Genomic DNA, 18,538 nt, shown 5'->3' on the forward strand with positions numbered 1-18,538 from the left:
CATGAACCGCAGCACGCCAGGCCTCCCTGTCCATCACCAACTCCCTGAGTTCACTCAAACTCATGTCCATTGAGTGAGCGATGCCATCCAGCCATCTCATCCTCTGTCGACCCCTTCTCCTCCTGCCCCCAATCCCTCCCAGCATCAGAGTATTTTCCAATGAGTCAACTCTTTTCATGAGATGGCCAAAGTACAGGAGTTTCAGCTTTAGCATCATTCCTTCCAAAGAAATCCCAGGGCTGATCTCCTTCAGAATGGAGTGGTTGGATCTCCTTGCAGTCCAAGGGACTCTCAAGAGTCTGCTCCAACACCACAGTTCAAAAGCATCAATTCTTCGGTGCTCAGCCTCCTTCACAGTCCAACTCTCACATCCATACATGACCACAGGAAAAACAATAGCCTTGACTAGACGGACCTTTGTTGGCAAAGTAATGTCTCTGCTTTTCAATATGCTGTCTAGGTTGGTCATAACTTTCCTCCCAAGGAGTAAGCGTCTTTTAATTTCATGGCTGCAGTCACCATCTGCAGTGATTTTGAAGCCCAGAAAAATAAAGTCTGACACTGTTTCCACTGTTTCCCCGTCTATTTCCCATGAAGTGATGGGACCAGATGTCATGATCTTCGTTTTCTGAATGTTGAGCTTTAAGCCAACTTTTTCACTCTCCACTTTCACTTTCATCAAGAGGCTTTTTAGTTCCTCTTCACTTTCTGCCATAAGGGTGGTGTCATCTGCATGTCTGAGGTTATTGATATTTCTCCCAGCAATCTTGATTCCAGCATGTGTTTCTTCCAGTCCAGTGTTTCTCATGATGTACTCTGCATATAAGTTAAATAAACAGAGTGACAATATACAGCCCTGACGTACTTCTTTTCCTATTTGGAACCAGTCTGTTGTTCCATGTCCAGTTCTAACTGTTGCTTCCTGACCTGCATACAAATTTCTCAAGAGGCAGATCAGATGGTCTGGTATTCCCATCTCTTTCAGAATTTTCCACAGTTTATTGTGATCCACACAGTCAAAGGCTTTGGCATAGTCAATAAAGCAGAAATCGATGTTTTTCTGGAATTCTCTTGCTTTTTCCATGATACAGTTGATGTTGGCAATTTGATCTCTGGTTCCTCTGCCTTTTCTAAAACCGCCTTGAACATCAGGAAGTTCACGGTTCACATATTGCTGAAGCCTGGCTTGGAGAATTTTGAGCATTACTTTACTAGCATGTGAGGTGAGTGCAATGGTGCGGTAGTTTGAGCATTCTTTGGCATTGCCTTTCTTGAGGATTGGAATGAAAACTGACCTTTTCCAGTCCTGTGGCCACTGCTGAGTTTTCCAAATTTGCTGACATATTGAGTGCAGCACTTTCACAACATCATCTTTCAGGATTTGGAATAGCTCAACTGGAATTCTATCACCTCCACTAGCTTTGTCCGTAGTGATGTTTTCTAAGGTCCACTTGACTTCACATTCCAGGGTGTCTGGCTCTAGGTCAGTGATCACACCATCGTGATTATCTGGGTCGTGAAGATCTTTTTTTACAGTTCTTCTGTGTATTCTTGCCATCTCTTCTTAATGTCTTCTGCTTCTGTTAGGTCCATACCATTTCTGTCCTATATTAAGCCCATCTTTGTATGAAATGCTCCTTTGGTATCTCTGATTTTCTTAAAGAGATCCCTAGTCTTTCCCATTCTGTTGTTTTCCTCTATTTCTTTGCATTGATCGCTGAGGAAGGCTTTCTTATCTCTCCTTGCTATTCTTTGGAACTCTGCATTCAGATGTTTATATCTTTCCTTTTCTCCTTTGCTTTTCACTTCTCTTCTTTTCACAGCTATTTGTAAGGGCTCCCCAGACAGCCATTTTGCTTTTTTGCATTTCTTTTCCACGGAGATGGTCTTGATCCCTGTCTCCTGTACAGTGTCATGAACCTCCTTCCATAGTTCATCAGGCACTCTAATCTATCCGATCTAGGCCCTTAAATCTATTTCTCACTTCCACTGTATAATCATAAGGGATTTGAGTTAGGTCATACCTGAATGGTCTAGTGGTTTTCCCTACTTTCTTCAATTTCAGTCTGACTTTGGCAATAAGGAGTTCATGGTCTGAGTCACAGTCAGCTCCTGGTCTTGTTTTTGCTGACTGTATAGAGCTTTTCCATCTTTGGCTGCAAAGAATATAATCAATCTGATTTCAGTGTTGACCATCTGGTGATGTCCATGTATATAGTCTTCTCTTGTGTTGTTGGAAGAGGGTGTTTGTTATGACCAGTGCATTTTCTTGGCAAAACTATATTAGTCTTTGCCCTGCTTCATTCCATATTCCAAGGCCAAATTTGCCTGTTATTCCAGGTGTTTCTTGACTTCTTACTTTTGCATTCCAGTCTCCTATAATGAAAAGGACATCTTTTTTGGGTGTTAGTTCTAAAAGGTCTTGTAGGTCGTCATAGAACTGTTCAGCTTCTTCAGCATTACTGGTTGGGGCATAGACTTGGATTACTGTGATATTGAATGGTTTGCCTTGGAAACGAACAGAGATCATTTTGTCATTTTTGAGATTGCATCCAAGTACTGCATTTCGGACTCTTTTGTTGACCATGATGGCTACTCCATTTTTTCTGAGGGATTCCTGCCCGCAGTAGTAGATATAATGGTCATCTGAGTTAAATTCACCCATTCCAGTCCATTTCAGTTTGCTGATTCCTAGAATGTTGACATTCACTCTTGCCATCTCTTGTTCGACCACTTCCAATTTGCCTTGATTCATGGACCTGACATTCCAGGTTCCTATGCAATATTGCTCTTTACAGCATCGGACCTTGCCTCTATCACCAGTCACATCCACAGCTGGGTATTCTTTTTGCTTTGGCTCCATCCCTTCATTCTTTCTCGAGTTTTTTCTCCACTGATCTCCAGTAGCATATTGGGCACCTACTCACCTGGGGAGTTCCTCTTTCAGTATCCTATCCCTTTGCGTTTTCATACTGTTCATGGGGTTCTCAAGGCAAGAATACTGAAGTGGTTTGCCATTCTCTTCTCCAGTGGACGACATTCTGTCAGATCTCTCCACCATGACCCCCCCCCCCCCATCTTGGGTTGCCCCACGGGCATGGCTTAGTTTCATTGAGTTAGACAAGGCTGTGGTCCTAGTGTGATTAGATTGACTAGTTTTCTGTGAGTATGGTTTCAGTGTATTTGCCCTCTGATGCCCTCTTGCAACACCTACCGTCTTACCTGGGTTTCTCTTACCTTGGGCGTGGGGTATCTCTTCATGGCTCCTCCAGCAAAGTGCAGCCATTGCTCCTTACCTTGGACGAGGTGTATCTCCTCACAGCCGCCCTTCCTGACCTTCAACATGGGATAGCTCCTCTAGGCCCTCCTGCGCCCGCGCAGCCAGGGCTCTGTGGACATGGGGTTGGTCCTCCTGGCCGCCACCCCTGGCCTCAGGCGTGGATTGCTCCTCCCACCCGCCACCACTGGCCTCGGGCTTAGGGGCCTGGGGTAGCTCCTCCAGGCCACAGCCCCAGACTTCGGACACGGGGTAACTCCTCTCTTCACTGCCCCTGACCTCGGACGCTGGGTATCTCCTCTCGACCATTCCTGCGCGGTTGCAGTCTGGTACTCTCGGCCACTTCCCCTGACCTTGGACGAGGGGTAACTCCTCTTGGCCGCCATCCTTCTGGCATGGGGTCCTCCCGGCTTCTGCCCTTGACCTCGGATGTGGGGTGTCTCCTCTCGGCTGCGCTTAGTGCCCCGGTCGCACTACTATGTGTATAATGATAACTGATGAGACCTACTGTATAGCTCAGGGGGAAAGAAAAGAAAGTACAATCTGTCTGTAGGAAATAAAGTAAGTTAACCTTAAAAATGCATTCCAATATAAAGTAGGTGCAGACAAATACTGTCTGATTCCACTTATATGAGGTACTTAGAATAGTCAAATTCATAGAGTCAGAAAGTACATTGGTAGATGCCAGGGGTTGGAAGCAGGTGGGGAAGGGGAAATCTAGACATTGTGTTTAAGTGGGGACAGTTTCAGTTCAGGAAAGTGAAAAATTTAGGAGATGGATGATGGTGAGAGTTTCACAACAATGTGAATGTACTTAGTACCACTGAAACGTACAGTTAAATATGGTTTAAATTGTATGTTTTCTATTAGATGACTTTTACCACAATAAAAAACAATTTAAAAAGAGCAGAATGGAAATCAAATCTGGAAATTTTAAGTGTTTCGAAAAAAAAGACTAAGCTCATACTTTGTATAACTATTTTGGCTAGGAAGAGTAGGAGGCAGTTGGGAAGTTGTTGGAAGGAATATATGTGAACTCCTTGAAATGAACATTCTGGCAGGTAGACTAATGGTGACTTCATTCATGTTATATACAGCAGGCATGTATTTTTATTTTATTTTTAAACTTTACAATAACCTGGTGTACGAGATAGCAAAAGAGACACTGATGTATAGAACAGTCTTATGGACTCTGTGGGAGAGGGAGAGGGTGGGAAGATTTGGGAGAATGACATTGAAACATGTAGAATGTCATGTAAGAAACGAGTTGCCAGTCCAGGTTCGATGCGCGATATATACAGAATGGTTTTTAGTGACATTAGTGAGAAAGTCAGTGTCCTCTTCCACAAGGATGGTGTCTTTTATTCTTTAGTACAGAAAGTGACTGCCAATTGAAATACTCAGTAATTTGCTTTCTATTCTAAAATATTTAAAGAACAGTCAAACTGTGTTTAGAGGTTAAGAAAGATCATTTCCTTAAGCCATTTTTCCATGAGTGTATTCAAGTGGAAAATTTTATTTTAAAAATTGTATGTTTTGGCTCAGGTTTCAATGAAACAGTTTTCTTCTCTAGTCAAATTTCAGTGCCTATCCTGGAAACCAGTCTTTTCACTATACAAAAATAAATATCTTCAGTTGGTGGAAAAAGTAAAGAATATTACAATCCTTCCTAAATAGTTTTCAAACTTTGGGTTTTAATTATATCACATAGTCTAGTCATAGTTCTAAGAGCAAGTTCAATGGCTACTAAGCAGAGATGTTATTCCTAGCTTAGTTCTTAAACATCGATAGGAACAAAATCAGTAGATTCATCCTTGAACTTCAAAAATTATAAGGAAAAATAAGAATGTTGCAATTAAATTCAAGTCTACAAATGCTGCCAAGCATAAGGCAATTCAAAGGGACACAAAATGAGTATCCCACAGAATTCATATATTTTTAATATTAATAAGTTAGCTTACATTTCTCATTGTAATCTTTGCTATACAAAGCTGGACAGTTCCATTTAATTTGTTTCAAAGGATTCATGTCCATTGAAACTATATGCAAAAGAGACACAGATGTATGGAACAGTCTTTTGGACTCTGAGCGGGTGGGGGGGGCAGGGATGATTTAGGAGAATGGCATTAAAACATATATAATATCATATAAGAAACGAATCGCCAGTCCAGGTTCGATGCAGGATACAGGAAACTTGGGGCTGGTGCACTGGGATGACCCAGAGGGATGGTACGGGGAAGGAGGTGGGAGGGGGGTTCAGGATGGGGAACATGTGTACACCCGTCGTGGATGCATGTTGATGTATGGCAAAACCAATACAATATTGTAAAGTAAAAAATAAAAAATAAATAAATCTAAAAAAAAAAAGAAAGTATACACAAAAATGTCTGATCAACTGAGTTTTTATTATATGGTTTGGAAGGGCCTATCTCCAAAATAATTTTTCCAAAATGATTTTCTATTTATCAAATAAGTTGGACAGAGTTATTAAAACATAGGTCTTAGTTAATAGTAATGAGCTAATGTTAATTTCCAGGTTTTGACAAATGTACCACAGTGATGCAAAAAGTTAACAGTGAAGAAACCAGTTAAGGGAGATACAGGAAACCATGGTGGCATCTTGATCCTAGACTTACCAGCCTCCAGAACTGTGAGAAATAGATTTCTGTTGTCTATAAACTACCAAATTTGTGGTGTTTTGTTATAGCAGTTAAAACAGCCTTATTAAAAAAAAAATCTTTCAGTAGTTTTGTAGTTTTGCATTTTATATGTAGTTATATAAAAGTAAGTCCTATAAAAACCAGTTTATTTTGGAATAATTTTAGATTTGTAGAAAAGTAAAAAAAACAAAAAACAAAAAAACAAATAGTAGCATTTCCTGTAAAGGAAAAACTCCCTTTCTCCAAGCAATGAGAACCCCTCTGTGAAAATAAGAATGTATATTATTTATGTCAACATAAAATTGACATTTTATGGAAAATCAGCATTGTTTGAAAATCATCTAAGCTGTCCATGTTCTGAAAAGAGAGGCAAAATAGGGAGGAACCGCCAAACGTATAAAGGAAACTCAAAATACAAGAAGTCCATCATAAATCATAAACATTTGTCCTCAGAGATAGTCTAAAAACAAGTAAACAATTTAAAGAGTCTTTAGCATGAATGTTGTTGTTCAGTTGCCCAGTCTTGTTTAACTGTTTGCAACCCCATGGACTGCAGCACTCCAGGCTTCCCTGTCCATCACCAGCTCCCGGAGCTTGTGCAAACTCATATCCATTGAGTCAGTGATGCCATCCAAACATCTCATCCTCTGTGATCCCCTTCTCCTTCTGCCCTCAATTTTTTCCAGCACCAGGGACTTTTTCAATGAGTCAGCTATTTGAATCGAATGACCAAAATACTTAGCATGAATACAAAAAGTAAAATCCTGCAAATAGTATTGGCCTTGATTAAAAACTATTCTTCTTACTGTCATAAATCCATCTTGAGAACTTAAGAGGATTTCTACATCCTGAAATAAAAATGTATTTTTGTGTTTAGATGTTGCCTCGATCATTACCAAATTCTTTTATAAAAGTAAATATCTTTGACATAATCTAAGTAATTTTACTTTATTCACACAATTTGTACAGCATTTTTATCATTCCAGGAATCTCAATTTTCAATTAGTTAGTCTATGAATATTTCAGAGTAAAACTTATTCTGTTTAAAATTTGTGTGTGGGGGGGAAACTTCTTTACAATGTTGCATTGGTTTCTGCCATACAATGCAAATCAGCCTTAATTATACATATATCAGCTCCCTCTTGAACCTTTTTCCCATCCTTTCAATAATTTTTGATTAATTAGCCATAAAATTATTTGTTCAAAAGATACTTATTGAGTACCTACTATGTGTCAGTCACCGTTATAAGTGCTGGAGATCTAGCAGTCAGCAAAAGAGGATGAAATAAAAACACTGCCTTCAGTGGAGCTTACAATCTATTTACACTGTTCTTAAAAAGTAATGAGAAAATATAACAAGGAAATGGTTTCACTAAAACTGAATCAACTTCATACCTTCAAGCTCTTTTACAGGAAAACCTGATAAGAAACAGGTTAAGGAACACCTTATTGTAGCTCTGTGGTAAAAGACACTTGTGAGTAGCTTGCCTATGCCACACAATGACATTATCTGATAAGACAGTGTCACTGTAAAACTCCCTCTTCCATTGACCAAACTCTGATAAAGGGAGGTTCTAAAAAGGTCAGTCTTTGAGATCATCCTATGAACTTATCAATAATGCATGGAGTTTTATTTATTATTCATGCTTAACTTGAAATTGTTCTCTTTAATCCTTGAGAGTAGATTATTAGATCCAGGAGTGTTTTGAATATTGGGATAAATTAGCTTCCCATTCTTCAGTATCTCATCCAACTGTGTATTTTGACATCTTTCTTTTTAATATTATCCTTAATATTAATTCATCTACTATTTCTTTCCTGCACATGTATTTTCAGTTCAATTGTACATAAGTGTATATTATAAACCATACTGATCACAGTGGCTGGCATATTAATACTTTCAATTCACTTTAAAACAAATAGGAAAGAGAAAAAAAATCCCCAAATCCATTCAAAGCTCACATTCTGTACATCCTCCAAATAAGGAGACTTCAACCATAAGCTTCCTTTCATTTCCCAGAGAGTTATTTCATGTACTATAAGACCTATCCTTTCTGTCTGTGACATTCCAGTATTGAAAGCATGAAAGATTTTGCTTTTCTTCTGGTTATTGCTTCCAATCACCACTCTAAACCACCCTCCAAAAAAAGTGATAAAATAAGAAATTTTTTAAAAAGTGTACATGTCCACATCTTGATATAGAGGATAAGTTTAAGTCTGTTGTCCAGCTTATTAGTTTGGGATCTTGGGTTTAGTTAACTACCAGTTATTTAACATCATGGTTGATCCAATTAATGAAAGCACAGAGAGAAAAATACAGGTTACAGTGGATACAATCCTTTCAACTGGCAAGTTTTAAGAGAAATAACATTAAACAAAATGACTTATAGAGAAAATATGTGTTCTATTGTCATTCAGAAACAATAAACTGCACCCTCACACAACTATATAAGAGTATTACTAATGTTCACAGATCACTCAATTATAAATTCCTTTTGCAATTAATTTTCTTTCTTTGATTTTGTACAAGTAAATAACAGAATATAGATTTTCCATTCATGAATGGTGCAAAGTAATGCAGGCTTTTCAAACACACAGCTTTAAATATACAGAATAATCAGTAACTGAGTTAATGTAGCTTTTTAATGCTACACACATAATTATTTAAAATAGCATGCACATTTACATTAAAAGTGCAAAACAAAACCAAAAAAAGAGGTAGTGTAATTAGGAAAATAAGCATATCTTCACTAAAGAGGGTTCTCCTTTCTTGCACCACTTTGAATCTTCAAAACTTCAGGGCTGTTTGGCCAATATTTATATGAGTGAGTAGAATAATCATTTTTTATTTAGTTCATTGAGCTACCCTTGGGCATTTTCACTTATGAAAAGGGAGAACTGTATTTTTTTTTTTCATCTTGTTGCTTTGAATTTTGGAAGCTATTTGATAGTGATACTTCTTAACTATCAAATTGTTTAAAAACTCTATTGGGCTTTCATAAACAATTTGTCAGTTATTCAAAAAGTTAAGGATAGAATTACAACATGACCAAACAATTTGACTCTTAAGTATATATCCAAAAGAAATAAAGTAATAAGTTTACATAAAAACTTGTACATGGATATTCATAGCAGCATTATTCATAATAGTATTAAAAATAGAATAAAAATGTCCAACTGATGAATGAATAAATAAAATATGAAATATCCATGCAATGGAATATCATTTGATGTTAAAAAAGTAATGAACTATTGATAAATTCTATAACATGAATGAAACTTGAAAACATTATGCTGAGAGAATCCAAGCAGAAAAATGTCTCATATTGTTTGCTGTCATTTATGTGAAATGCCAAGGATAGGCAAAGCTACAGAGAAATAAAATAGGTTCATGGTTGCCAGGGACTGAGAAGAGGAGGGAATGGAAAATGATTGCCATGAAAATGTTCTATAATTTGATAGTGGTGATGGATGCACACCTTTGTGAATATACTGAAAAACTACTTAAAACTGTACACTTAAAAGGGTGAATTTTGCAACATGTAAATGATACCTCAATATAAAAATACTGTCATTAAAAAGCACAACATAAAAAAAAAAAAAAACTCATTCAGTTCCCCTATTTACTGGTTGTGTGGATTTAGGCAAATTACTAAGCCTCTCTGAGTTTGATTTTTGTTATCTACTTAGGAGATGTGCTGTTGTTATTAATTGCTAAGCTCTGTCCAACTCTTTTGTGACCCCATGAACTGTAGTCCGCCAAGCTCCTCTGTCCATGGAATTCTCCAGACAAGAATACTGGAGTGGGTTGCTGTTTCCTTCTCAAGAGGACTTTCCTGACCCAGGGATTGAATTTGCATCTCCTGCGGGCAGATTCTTTACCACTAAGCTACCACAAGTGATATCAAATATGAAGGGGACGATAGAGGATGAGATGGTTGGATGGCATCACCGATTCAATGGACAAGAGTTTGAGCAAACTCTGGGAAATAATGAAGGACAGGGAAGCCTGGAGTGCTGCAGTCCATGGGGTCACAAAGAGTCAGACATGACTGAGCAACTGAACAACAACATAGTTAAGTGATAAAATGAGAAAATCTTGAGATGCAGTATGTACTTATAAGTGGAGCTATTATTGTCATTGTCATTATTACTATAATTTTCAAACCAAGGACTAGAAAAGGGCTCATAAATCTCCAACTCCTTCAATTGACTAATGAAATGTGTTATCTTTCTGTCCTGTGTTCTTTCTTCTTATGCTAAATATGTCAAAGTTACTGCAAATCAATACAAAACACAGGTATATGTATACACACATGCATTACACACATCCATATACTAATATACATATGTAAAATAATATCCAAATAATGCTTTGTATCAATTTTCTCAACAAACTAGCTTTCATTGATATGGAATATCTTCCAGTGACACTCAATTCATATCTGAAAAAGGCTATACTCCTTAAAATATATACAAACAAATCCATGTATGCAGATTACAGTACTCATTGGATGTCAGTCAAGATGTCATCCACTTTGGGTTACACTTGCTTTTAACTCACTGAAACAAGAACCTGTAGTTATCTTTTTGTCTACTTTTAAACATAGAGACAAACCATTTAACCATTTAAGTTAGGGAAGTGGTTTTATTTTTCTAGTCACTAAATTTCTAAGGATGATACTATCTTAGTGTTTATATGTCAACATATTAAACTATATATCCATTTATACTTAGGGCAAGATAGTTCAAAATATGTTCTATCTGTAATTTAAGCTTCCCTAACCACTTAGCTTGAAGCTAAGTATATTTCATATATAATAATATTAACATTTTATATGTAAATTATTATTATTTAGAGTAATTGCATTAATTGAGTGCAATGCCCATGCACTCATTGAATATAATTTTGCTAAGAACTTTAAATGAGATAATATTACAGAGAATACTTGGCAAAGATGAAAATATCATATTGTTCTTTTATAATGGTACCTTATATTTGTACAATGCCTTACAGCTTTAAAAAGAGATTTCATATACATGATCTTAATTAGTGATACAAAATCAGCATGAGACTGGTGAATAGTGGAGCATGTATATTCATTTCAAGAAGCATTCTATATTCAAACACATTACTTTAGTTACAAATAGCTAATGATATATATTCAGTATTTCTCATTCCTTTTCACAGATGTAAAGACTGAGATACACAAAACTTAGATAACTTATATATGGATGCTCAGAATAAATTGGATATGAAAGTTATCTTCTTTATAATTTTCTTGCTGAAAGATATAGTTAACTGAAAGCAACATGAAATGAATTCTCGGACGTTCAAAAGGAAGAGACAAAAGAACATCAGACATTGAAAGAAGGGCATGATTCCAATTTGTACAGAACATTCACAGATAAAATACACTGCCATCTGTGATATTGCTGTTTATACTCAGCGTTCCTCAAATTCACAGATAAAGAGTATATCAATTTTAATGATGGATAAAACACAGTAGTTTCACTCCCAAAGATTCATCCCATTAGGTCCCAGCCCACATTGCTCTGAGAATCACTGTGATGTACAGACAAGAATATTGTGTTCTGGGAGAGGAGTGAATATTGAGTAGATAAGAACTCTATCCAAAGTATATGGTTTGTAGAGAGGAGTGGGAAAGAAAACTAACATGGAGTGAGGTAAGTCAGAAAGAGAAACACAATACTGTATATTAACACATATATATATGGAATTTATAAAAACAATGCCAACAATATTACATGCAGGGCAGCAAAGGAGACACAGATGTAAAGAACAGATTTTTTGATTCAGTGGGAGAAGGCAAGAGGGGATGATTTGAGAGAATACCATTAAAATATGCATATTACCATATGTAAAATAGCTGACCAATGCAAGTTTCGATGCATGAAGGAGGGCAACCAAAGTCACTGCTCAGGGATAACCCAGAGGGATAGGGTAGTTAGGGAGGTGGGAGGGGGTTTCAAGATGAAGAGGGGTGGACACATGTATACCTGCAGCAGATTTATACTGATATATGGCAAAAATCATCACAATATTGTGAAGTAATTATTTTCCAACTAAGAAGTCGCTCAGTAGTGTCCAACTCTTTGTGACCCCATGGACTGTAGCCTACCAGGCTCCTCCATCCATGGGATTTTCCAGGTAAGAGTACTGGGGTGGGTTGCCATTTCCTTCTCCAGGGGATCTTCCCAATCCAGGGATGGAACCTGGGTCTCCTGCATTGTAGGCAGCCACCAGGGAAGGGGGCCCAACTAAAATAAATGAATTTAAAAAAATAAATAAACATGTTGAATGATGCTAAATTTCATGCTCATATAAAACAATGTTTCTCTTAGGAAACATAGAAATACTTTGAAATAAAGGCCAGAAGTATGTAGTTAACTTACAATTATATGTATATATACATATATATGTGGAGAAGGCGATGGCACCCCACTCCAGTACTCTTGCCTGGAGAATCCCAGGGATGGGGGAGCTTGATGGGCTGCCGTCTATGGGGTCGCACAGAGTCGGACATGACTGAAGCGACTTAGCAGCAGCAGCAGCATACATATATATATATATGAGACAGAGGATGAATGTGTAGAAAACCAATGGCGAGTCTGTGTTATTGAGAGGGAAGAGGGGAATACATTGAACTGCTCTTGCCTAACGAGGTAACTCTCACTGGTGGACAGTTTGTGTGGCCCACCCTCCCAGCCCAGAGCACCAGGGCTTAGTGTGTCAGGCAGATCCCGGCCTGTCCAATGCTCACTCACTCCCCAGTCCTCGACACTGAACCTCCCCTCTCTGTCTTCTCCCTCTTCCATTCCCAACCCAATCCCTTCCTCTCTTCACCTACTCCACCCCTCCCCGTTTACAGTAAACTCCACCCCCTGCCACCCAGGCGAGACACTGAGCTGCGTCATCAATGTGGCCTTTGTGATCTCACGGAAATGCTCCTCGCCTGGCCCCAAGGCCCCAGTGTAGTCAGCAGAGGTGAGCAGCAGAGGCTGGCAGCTCCGGGCGGTGTGTCCTCCCAGCTGTGTGGCTTCTAGGCGGCAGTCTCCAACTCTGGACAGCAGGAGGAGGCAGTGGCCACAAACAACTAGCATCCAGTAGCTCATCAGGTCTGGTCAAGGGTTCCACTCCCTCCCTCCTCAGTTACCTTCTCTGCCACCCATCCACCTCCCATGAAGCCTGCTTCAACCCTCCCGCTAGCAGACCCTCAGCCCACCCATCTGCCTGCATAGTCTGTTGCTGCTCCTTCCACCCCGTGACCATCCTGGTGGCCTTCTTCCTGCCGCCAGGCCTGGAGCCAAAGACTGGTCACATGTAGCAGATGATGGCCCTAAACTGCATCTGCAAGGAGCTTCTAAACCTGTGCCACAGATACCCCCACTCCCCATGTTCGGGAGGGCCAGTGGACAACGACATGTTTCACTGGCAAGTGAAGATAATGGGGCCCAAGGATAGCCCCTATCAGGGAGGAGTCTTCTTCTTAAGGATACAGTTCCCTTCAAAGTATCCTTTCAAACCACTGAAAATCATGTTCTCCGCCTGAATTTACCATCCAAACATTAACAGAAATGGAAACATCTGTCTGGACATTCTTAGATCTGAGTGGTTGCCAGCACTGACCATCTCGAAAGTACTGTTATTCATTTGCTCCATGTTGTGCTATCCCAACTCAGGTGATCCTTTGGTGCCTGAAATAGATTAGCTCTACAGAAAGGATAAGTGGAAGTTTGATAGAATTGCTCTGGAATAGATTCAGAAATACCTCATGTAATTTAAAAATAAATGATAATTCCATCGCCCTAATAAAGCTGGGAGTTCAATTTGTTGTCTTTTGTCTGTTTTGTATGAAAGGAGGTCTCCTCATTCTTCTGGGCACAGTTGTTACAGCTTCTATATCAGGGTGTGGAGGGGATGAAGGGAGTCTGAGGATGCTGGTGAGTTGGAGGAAGGATTAGTGGATGGGGATAAGGTTGGGGTTTGGGTTTACAACCAGGGTTAATCCAGTTTTAACTAAAAGTTTGCTTTGTTGAGGATTGGGAAAGCAAGAATAAGGAGTTAGTGGCTTTAGGATAAGGAGAGCAATTTTCACCAACCTGAGGTATAATTTTTAATGTAGAGTCTTTTAGAACTGACAATGCTGAGGAAAACAGTAAAGATTACAAAGCTAGATAGGTATCCATTTTATTCTGAAGAAACTTTAGGTATTTTGGTTTTGATCATGATTATATGAGGCCTTCCCAGGACAGACCCCCTACCGCCATTCCCTCTCCCTGCCTCTTATTTGTAGAAAAGCCAGTTTCTTAGGCCTCCCCTGAATCACAAAAGCCTAACACAAGAATTAATGATTGAAAGGATATGACCATGTAATTACAAAAGTAGCAGTTAGACCAGGAGAAGTGGCAATAATTTAAATGGTAAAGCAGCCATGTGGCAGTTACAGAATCTTTAGCTCGTCCCTGAAATACATAGATAACAGTGTCTGAGGCATATTTCATGAGTTGTTTTTCAGATGATAAAAACCCCACCAAATGGAAGAAGTTAACTACTTGATGACCATGAACATGTAGACTCTGACCTACTGGAGCCTGAGCATTGATGTTAACCCCTGTGACATTACCCTCTTACCTCACCATCAACCAGCAAACTGTGCACAAGCTGATCACAAATCCTGCAACTCCTATCCTTCAGCTTGCTTTTAAAAATGTTTCCTGAAACCTACTAGGTAGATGAGAAATCTACTTAGTGTGATCAGGCAACTGGATTTGTATTCAATTTTAAATTAAAATATTAAATTACATTAGAATAGACATGTATGGCCAGTTGCTACTGCATCATGAAAGAAATTGAGGATTTAGTGACATAGGGACATTTTTCAGAGATAGTGTGGAAAAAGCACGAGAGCTTGGAGCAAAAAACCTGTGTTCTAATCCAGGCTTCACAAATAACTAATTGTGACTCTAAACATGTTATCTTACCCATATGAGGGCTTCTAGTGGCTCATTGTGGAGAAGGCAATGGCACCCCACTCCAGTACTCTTGCCTGGAAAATCCCATGGACGGAGGAGCCTGGTAGGCTGCAGACCATGAGGCCGCGAAGAGTCGGACACGACTGAGTGACTTCACTTTCACTTTTCCCTTTCATGCATTGGAGAAGGAAATGGCAACCCACTCCAGTGTTCTTGCCTGGAGAATCCCAGGGACGGGGGAGCCTGGTGGGCCGCCGTCTACGGGGTCGCCCAGAGTCGGACATGACAGAAGCGACTTAGCAGCAGCAGTAGCAGTGGCTCAGTGGCAAAGAATTTGCCTTCCAACGCAGAAGACACAGGTTAGATCCCTGAGTCAGGAAGATCCCCTAGAGGAGGACATGGCAACTCACTCCAGGTATTCTTGTCTGAGAAATCCTATGGACAAAAGAGCCTGGTGGGCTACAGCCCATGGGGTTGCAAAGAGTCAGATATTACTGAACAGGCATGCAACCCTTATGAACCTTAGTTTCTTCAAATACTAAATCAGAATATGGTCTATTACACTTCCTAGTTTGAAGAGTAAGATTATATTTGAAAAAACACTTAACCAGTAACATTGAATACACATTTAATAATTGGTGTTGTATTTATTATTTCTCTACATTGTATTTATAATTTTAGGTAACCTTGTTCTGGGAAGCCAGCAAGATGATTTCACATGTCAAATCTGTACTTCAGATATCCCTAGGAAGGTTGGGGGAGAAGGAAGGGACTAAGAAAATCTCGATGCTTAATTGATTTGGTAATTCATGAAAGGGTGCATTCACAAGGATGTCAAAAAGTATCCTTTCTCAACTTTTAAAAGAAATACATACAAACTTTAGAATCCAAAAAAAAAAAAAAAAATATATCAGTTTGAAATCTTGTTACAAATGCAAATTCCTGGGTGGTCCTAAGATGATGAAGGAATAGGATGGGGAGACCAATTTCTCTCCCACAAATTCATCGAAAAAACATTTGAACAATGAGCAAATTCCACAAAACAATTTCTGAATGCTGGCAGAGGACATCAGGCACCCAGAAAGGCAGCCCATTGTCTTTAAAAGGAGGTAGGACAAAATATAAAAGATAAAAAGAGAGACAAAAGAGATAGGGACAGAGATCCATCCCAGGAAGGGAGTCTTAAAATAGAAGTTTCCAAACACCAGAAAACCCTCTCAGCGTTGGGTCTGTGGGGAGTTTTGAAATCTCAGAAGGCAACATAACCGGGAGGAAAAATAAATAAATAAACCCCACAGATTACCTGGGTAATGGCAACTGCCAGTGCTCTCAGCTGCCACCAGCAAGTGGGAGCTGAACAGAGAGGTGTGGGATGCATTATTCAGGGTAAGGACCAGGCCTGAATGCCCTGAGGGCAATCTGAGGGACCTAAGGTAAGATAGAAACCCAAACTGTGGGATAGCCAGAGAGAGGAAAAAAAAAAAGAAAGAGAGAGAGGGAGGGAGGGAGAACTATCCCATGAAAAGCCCTAACCTAAGGCACTACCAGGCTGGCTCACAGAACAAAGGACTTAGCAGGCTGCAGACCAGCACATCCCCCACCAGAGTCAGGCAGGTGGGTGGCAGCCAGAGACAGAAAGGGGCAAACTCGGCCCCAGAGAGGCATCCTCTACTAAACTGCAAGCAGGCTCTGTTGCTAACCAAGAGTTCTTGGGATTCTGTGTGGTTGACATCCACTGGGAGGGTCGCAGCCAGACTAGCTCCCCAGAAGAGATACATAGCACACCTGAGAGGGGCGTGCTCTCAGCCACCCAGAAAACCTAGTGGCTGGGATGGGGGAGGAGATACGATGCACCCCCCACCTGGGGGAGACTGCACTCACCAAACACCTGGTTGCCTGAGCTGCTAGGACCTGTGAAGGGCACAAAACACAGGCCCAACCAAGTCTGCACCTTTGCAGAGTACCTGAGAACCTGAACCTGAGTGTCTTAGATCTGGGAAGTGCATACAACCCAGGGCCCGCAGCCTGAAGCCTGAGCAATGTAGACTGGAAAAGCACAAACACCGTGAGCGGGGGCAAACCCAGTGTGGCCAAGACACTGTGAGCAATCCCCACACACGACAGGGATATTTGTTTGCAGTGTTCCTTCCTCCCCACAGCACGACTGAACAAGTGAGCCTAAATAAGTGACCACTTTTGCCCCCTTGTGTCAGGGTGGAAATTAGACACTGAAGAGACCAACAAACAGAAGAAGCTAAAATAAACAGAAGGAACAGCTTTGGAAGTGACAGGTGCAACAAATTAAAACCCTGTAGTTAGCACCAACTACATTGGAAGGGGCGTATAGATCTTGAGAAGTATAAACCGGATCAAGGAACTAACTGTTACTGAACTGACCCCACACTGCCCTCAACAGCTCCGGAGAAATTCCTAGATATATTTTTACTATTATCATTTTTTAAATTATTTATTTTTTAAATTTTAAGTCCTCTATTACTCCTTTAATTTTTATTTTTATAACCTACTATTACCTTGCAAAAAAAAAGACCCTATTTTTAAAGAAAACTTCATATATATATTTTATAAGTTTTGTGACTTTTTTTTTAAATATTGCATTTTTGAGAGTCTAACCCCTACTCTAGATTTTTAATCTTTGCTTTTTGGTATTTGTTATCAAACTTTGTACCTTTAAGAACCCAATCTTCACTACCCATTTTTACTTGGGAATGTGATTACTGGCTTGATTTCTCTCTCCCCATTTTGAATCTCCTTTTTCTCCACCAGGTTGCCTCTGTCTCCTCCCTACCCCTTCTCTTCTCTACTCAACTCTGTGAATCTCTTTGTGTGTTTCAGGCTGTGGAGAACACTTTGGGAACTGATTATTGGCTGGATCTGTCTCTCTCCTTTTGATTCTCCCTTTTCTCCTCCTGGTCACCTCTGTTTCCTTCCTCCCTCTTCTCTTCTCTGTGTAACTCCGTGAACCTCTCTGAGGGGCCCAGACTGGAAAGCACATAGGGAATTGATTACTTGTTAGCTTGCTCTCTTCCCTGTTGATTCCCCCTCTTTGTTCCTAATCGTGTCTATCTCCCTTCTCCCTTTTCTCTTCTCCATGTAACTCTGTGAACCTCTCTGGGTGTCCCTCACTGTGGAGAAACTTTTCCTCATTAATCTAGATGTTTTATCATTGGTGTTGTATAGATGGAGAATTCTTGAGGCTACTATAAGAATAAGATGGAAAACCAGAGGTGGGAGGCTTAATTCAAAAACCTGAGAACTCCTGACTTCAGGGAACATTAATCGAAAAGAGCCCATCCAAAAGCCCCCATACTTGCACTGAAACCAAACACCACCCAAGAGCCAACAAGTTCCAGAGCAAGACATACCATGCAAATTCACCAGCAACACAGGAACATAGCACTGAACTTCAATATGCAGGCTGCCAAAAATCACACCAAACCACAGACAACTCAAAACTCACTATCGGATACTTCACTGCACTCCAGATAGAAGAAATCCAGCTCCACCCACCAGAATACCAACACAAGCTTCCCTAACCAGGAAACCTTGACAAGCCACCCATCCAACCCCATCCACAGTGAGGAAC

The 18,538-nt window shown here is 39.9% G+C and overlaps 1 pseudogene across 1 annotated transcript; it reads left to right on the forward strand.

Annotated features, from left to right (window-relative positions):
• Window positions 1-12,930: 12,930 nt before the first annotated feature.
• MGC134179 (ubiquitin conjugating enzyme E2 D3 pseudogene) lies at window positions 12,931-13,788 on the forward strand (annotated as a pseudogene). Its single transcript, NR_038137.1, has one exon. The product of NR_038137.1 is annotated as a ubiquitin conjugating enzyme E2 D3 pseudogene (transcript).
• Window positions 13,789-18,538: the final 4,750 nt, after the last annotated feature.

This window comes from Bos taurus, chromosome X (assembly GCF_002263795.3).
Source record: "Bos taurus isolate L1 Dominette 01449 registration number 42190680 breed Hereford chromosome X, ARS-UCD2.0, whole genome shotgun sequence".
NCBI lineage: Eukaryota > Metazoa > Chordata > Mammalia > Artiodactyla > Bovidae > Bos > Bos taurus.